Here is a 6,524-nt window from a genome sequence, read left to right as displayed (position 1 = left end):
AGTTGGGTTAGGCCTGTAACTGCTCAGGGCCCAATTCAGAGCATTGATATAAGTGAGTGAGATTCTACTGGAGTTGCCCCTGGTTATGTCAGGTCTGAATCCAACCCTCTGTGCCTTAGTTTTCCATCTGTGACATGAGGATAATATTTACCTACCCTATTAGGATTTATAGATTGAGGGTACAGCTACACTGCAAAAACAAACACACATCCACAGCAGCAAATCTCAGAGCCTAGGTCACCTGATTCAGTCTCACAGTACGGCCCTAAAAATATTTAGTTGACTCAGGCTCCGAGACTCTCAGCCGTAGGTTTTTTGCTGTGTAGCATACTCAGAGTTTAAGGCCAGAAGGGAATATTAGATCACCTAATTGCATCTGAAGTGGTTTTTTACCCACGAAAGCTTATGCCCAAATAAATCTGTTAGTCTTTAAGGTGCCACCGGACTCCTTGTTGATTAGATCACCTAGTCTGACCTGTATATCAAGAGCAATTAAATTTTACCCAGCTACCCCTGTACTAAGTCTAATAATGTGTGTTTGACTATAGCAGATCTTCCAGAAAGGCCTCCAGTCTTGATGTGAAGACACCAAGAGATGGAGACTCTACCTCTTCCCTTGGCAGTTTTGTTCCAATGGTTACTCACCCTTACAATTAGGGATTTGTGTCTTAATTTGAATTTGTCTGGCTTTAGCTTCGAGACACTGGTTCTTGTTCTGCCTTTCTCCACTGGACAAGAGAGCCCTTTCTACCTGCTATTTTCTGTCCATGAAGGTCCTTATACATTGTAAACAAGTCTGGAATGTCAAGTCTGATCTGAGATTCAGGGGAAGGCTTTTTAGGGTCTCTCACATGAGCTGTCCCACTTTAGTTGAATCTTTCACCATTTCATTAGTTCTCCAGCCATCATAGACTCTTCCAGCCTAAACAAGACTTCAATTTCTAATGTAAAAGTAAGCGGGGAAAAAGGCTTTTTAATTTTGAAAAGAAAGTATATGGCCCCTTCAGTCCATCTTTATGCACCACAAAGAAGTACACAAGTCTAATTTGGGGAGCAAGAGGCACCATCTGAAAGGACAGCGCAGCTTACACACTCCCCCCGTGTGCTGAGTAGCTGAGGACTGTATTGTGCTTCCTGAGCCTCACTGCCACATCCTGCGCGCTGCGGCTAGTGCCATAATCTAGCCCCGTGAAGAAGGCATGACAGAAGAGCTCAGTATTTAACAAAAAAAAGTCCTGCTGCACAACACCACAATTTTTATAATGGGGGAAGCTGAGAGCCGTGAACCTAACCTGAAATATAATGGAAACCACTTTAAGCCAGGGGGTGTGGCATCTTAGGGGCTCTGTTATAGCATTGCTGCTAAGGGTCATCTAACACTCTGTCAGGAGAGGGGATCATTCTGAAGAGAGGAACTAAGGAGAGGCACACTGCAGAATATATTTGACTTGTCCTTAGCTTTGTAAACATTTTGGCTATAAGCATGTCCACAACATATATTTGGGAGCCATCTAATTTTGCTTTGTGATCTTGGAACCACCAACAAAACAAAACAAAAGCTACTGTATGTACAGTGTAAGAGGTGCTTTTTCCTGGGGTCTTTGTACAAAGGATCAATTCCCCCCTTGAAGCAAGGCAAAATTCCCATTGGCTTCATGGGCACAGGATCAGTATTGTGTTGGAAAAATCACATGTGCTTATACAATGGCTTGATTAAAATAAATTTTCTAACCTCTGCACCAGATGCTAGGACTGAGTATTTTTCCTCGTGTCAAATTACCCTCAATCCCATCTAAATGTAATCTCAACTACATTAAAGCATGCAAGATATTTCCAGATAAAAATATATTGGTAATACATACAAGATGTGTTTGTATTCAAAATAAAGTGTCCCCTCTAAATAGTATTTAGTCCTGCCTCACTGCAGGGAACTGGATAAGATGATGTATTGAGGTCCCTTCTAGTCCTACATTTCTTTGATCTAATAATAATATTTGGCAGTTATCCTTCATCGATCTCAAAACACTTTACAAAGATGAGTAAATCAAAAGCCATTTCATAATTGGGGAAACCAAGACAAAGAGATTAAAAGACTTGCCAAAGATCAAAAAGCAAATAGTAGAACAGCACCCATGTCTCCTAAAACCCAGTCCAGCTCCCTAGCCAGCCAGCCCCACTGCTTCACAATATTTTCTGTGGGTGAGTCAAAGCCCATTTAAGTCAATGGAAGGACTCCTGTTGACTTCAATAGACTTTGAACTGGGCTCTATAATGTTAGCAACAAAGGCTGAGGACTCACCTACAGTACTGTTGACCCACTTACATCAGAGGTCCATTTTGCAGTGTACATATGATTTAATTGTGTATTGGTATTCTTGCATCATGTTAAAAGTTTAGACAACCAAATCTAACCTGGTTCAGGTGTATAGTTAAGTTCTGGGATGCTCTACACACTGCAACAATATTGTACTGAGGTTCTCTTTTTGAGGCTGCAACTGTAGTGCAGATGTGTTTATGGAGATAAGGAGTTCAGCTAACTGCAGGAGAACCATAGGGTCAAATTCACCCGCAGCGGAAGCAGGTGCAGCTCCACTGCCCTTGATAAAATAGGGCCACAATGTTTCCCTTTTACACCACAGAACTCTTATATTGAAGAGCCCAAATGCCTCCTTATACAAGTTTGAAATGAAATCAGTGATCCATCTTTTTTCACATAATACTTTGGGGAGCACTTCTGTGCAACTGTCAAGATTCGCTTTAAAGGATGTTACCATCCTTCCATAAATATAAAAACATGTCACCATGCACTCAAACAATCTTACACATTTAAAATGGCCACCCAGAGAAGTTAAAATAAACTACAGAGTTTCATCTAATTCAGAATAATTCACACTAGTCTTTATCATCAGGATAATGAGATCAAGCAAGTGGGGAATGTAGCAGAAGTGTGTGTAAAACTCTGCTGTTATGTTGGTATAAATCCAAAATAATCCATTAACCTGAATAGAGTAACTCTGGACAGGTGTACATGTTAGCACCCTTTCTCATAGGGAAAGCTCTAAATCTCTTACCGGGATTCTTAAACATAATGAATTATTACATCCAAAGATAGAAGTGACAGAAAACATTGAGTTATCTTTGAGTGCCACATTTTTCCTGAGTGCTGGTTTAAGAGCTGAGCCTTGTAATATTTTATTTACCATTTTTACTGGACATTTCTTGACCCGCCACTTCAAAGAGCTGAGGTACACAGAACTTCTTAGGTAGCCACACTTCTGGAGATGTTTCCCTTAAATCCTTTCATTGGTGCTTTTTGTCAGTCTGGCATAAAGACCCTGTTATGGATGAAATATGGAAATAGAAAAAAAAATTAAGATCAATTACTCATATTTCTACAATCAGGGCCTAATTCTAATCTTGCACCAGTTTAACACTGAGGTAATTCCATTAACTTCAGCGGAGGTACCACAAATTCACATCAGTGTGACAGAGTAGAACTGGACCTAAAGTAACCGCAACAAAAGGCCACAGCAAGAAGCTCATAACTGAAAACCTGAGTTTGCTTCCTTGAATATTAGTGTTTCAGTTCTCTTTCCAGCTAAGTTACAATTAAATGGCAAAGAGGAAAAACTTTTTGTTCTATCGTTACAGTGATTTTAGGCTTTAAAAACAAACACACGCACAAAAAAAAAAAAAAACCCTGGTGTGGTTTAAGAAACGGGAACTTATTCAGATGAAGTGTTATCAAGTTTTTATGCTCCATTTTGAATTAATAAAAGTAAAAATGTTTTTCCTTCAACTGGCCTTGAGTCTTGACCTTGAGTCTGGTGTGCCACCCATTTCTTTTCATTGGGCTTTGCCTGAGAACAAGTGGTAATCTTCTAGGGAAATACCTTTTTTGCACTGCCAAACATTAGTAGTTGTACCAACATCTAGCAGAAGAGAAGCTGTGCTCAAAGCACTAAAAATCAAACAGCAGTAAGGTTTATGAAAATGCTTCTTAAGTGAACCATTTCAAAGCAACCCCTCCCCTCCACCATAAAATGACAGTCACACATGCATGAAACACACCACTTTCACAGTATTATTAATAATACCAGCTTACTCATAGGCCCAACTAGAGTATGGAGTTACAGGTGACCAGCAACCTATTTATTTTTACAAATGGCCGTGTGACTTAAAAAAATATATATAAATATAACAGCACCCAGATTCTTTTCAAGCCCCCCTCCTCAGTGCTAAATATGAAAGAGGTGCCAGTACTCAATTTTTTTTTTTTTTTTACACTCATAACTGATGCAGCAAGCCCAGAAATACTGGGACTCTGAACAACTAAACCTAGAGGTGCCGGGGCTCAGCCTTGGTGCAAATTTTAAACAACTGCCCCTCCTCCAAGGCACAGTTCTATTTTTTTTTTTTTAAACATAAAACTTTAGGCAAAACAAAGCAATTCTGTCCAGAGGCTTTTTCCCTAGTGTCTCTCAATGCTAAAAAGAGGATGTGCACTTCCTCACCCCTCAATCCCCTACCTACTACAAAAAGAAAAGGAGTACTTGTGGCACCTTAGAGACTAACAAATTTATTAGAGCATAAGCTTTCGTGAGCTACAGCTCACTTCATCAGATGCATTTTCACCTACTACAGAAACCCATCTCTCTCCTACAACTCCTCCTTGACTCAGCCACTTGCTGGCTTTTATAATCACTTGATCCCTTCCCAGCTGGGTCTGATAATTGACTAAAGATAGCTGGCCCCAGGTCTCTGGCCCTTAAAGGGGAAGACCACCCAGTTACAGAAGATATATAAGATTTTTTTTTAAATAAAATAAGTATGTTTTTATTTTTCTCAGAAATATCTGGAATGTCAAGTCTGATCTGAGATTCAGGGGAAGGCTTTTTAGGGTCTCACACACAAGCTGTCCCACTTTAGTTGAATCTTTCACCATTTCACTAGTTCTCCAGCCATCATAGAGTCTTCCAGCCTAAACAAGACTTCAATTTCTAATGTAAAAGTAAGCGGGGAAAAAGGCTTTTTAATTTTGAAAAGAAAGTATATGGCCCCTTCAGTCCATCTTTATGCACCACAAAGAAGTAAATAAGTATACAAGTCTAATTACTTTGTTTCCTTTGAGACTAACACATTTATCTGAGCATAAGCTTTTGTGAGCATATTGCTGTAGCTCACAAAAGCTTATGCTCAAATAAATGTGTTAGTCTCTAAGGCGCCACAAGTACTACTTTTCTTTTTGCGAATACAGACTAACAAGGCTGCTACTCTGAAACCTTTGTTTCCTTTGCAGGTCACCTTTAACAGCACATTGAGGGAGTTCTCAGTACTGCTCTTTTCTGTAATAGACAGTTTTCTGCATGCCAGATTTACCAGAGCATCAACTCATCCATTTACATTCTACAATTTCTTCTCCACAGGAAAGACTTCAAGAAATTTATTTTGATTTTAAATAAAAGATTGGGTTCCACAACAAAAATTGCAGAAAGACCTTATGATATTGTCCTTTACTCACCTCTCTTTTTAATAAAAAGAAAAGGAGTACTTGTGGCACCTTAGAGACTAACAAATTTATTAGAGCATAAGCTTTCTCTTTAATGATTTTCATTGTAAGTAATACGGGATTGAACACATTCAAAAACTCACAGGATCATGCCCTTGTTGCTTATAATAGTTATTAATACATCTATGATTTTATAACAAGATCTGCTATCTCCTGAGTAAACAGAAAAATTGCTGCTATTATTATTTGAAATATTAATAATAATGAAGTAGGAGCTGTATTTTAATCTTACTTACACCAGTGTAAATCTGGAGTCACACCCAATGGTGTTTTAGTGAGACAAGGGCAACCGTTCTCAAACTGTGGGTCAGGACCCCAAAGTCGGCTGCAACCCCATTTTAATGTGGTCACCAGGGCCAGCACTAGACATGCTGGTAGCCTGAGCTTCACCCCTATCTGGAGCGGCAGGCCTCAGGCTCTGGGCCCCTCTCCCCCACACCCAGAACAGTGGGGCTCCTCCTCTCACACCCCCACGGTCATGTAGTAATTTGTTGTCAGAAGGGGATCACGTGCAATGAAGTTTAAGAACTGCTGGACTAGGGCCCTATTGACATCAAAGTCAGTTCTGCTCCTGACTTCAGTAGGAGCAGGATCAAGCCCACAGTGTGTAAAGTTAAGCAGGTACATAAGTATATGCAGGATCAGGGCCTTAAATTGTATCTGTCTTAAGTACTTATACAGCCCCCATCACTGCATCGTCTAAGTACTTCACAATTTCTAATGTACTTATCCTCACATCACCCCTGTGAGACAGGGAAACCATTGTCCCATTGGACAGAAGGGGAACTGAGGCACAGAACAATGGAGTGATTAGCTCGGGGTCACACAGGATATTTGTGGCAGGAATTGAACTCATAACTCCCCCAGGTTCTGCTCAAGCCCCTGGACCTTCCTGTTTCTCACAATCTGTTAGTGAAAATGTCTGTATCACCAGGTCATTCTGACTGAACTTGCT

This window comes from Dermochelys coriacea, chromosome 9 (assembly GCF_009764565.3).
Source record: "Dermochelys coriacea isolate rDerCor1 chromosome 9, rDerCor1.pri.v4, whole genome shotgun sequence".
Lineage (NCBI taxonomy): Eukaryota > Metazoa > Chordata > Testudines > Dermochelyidae > Dermochelys > Dermochelys coriacea.
This window is presented reverse-complemented; position numbering follows the sequence as displayed.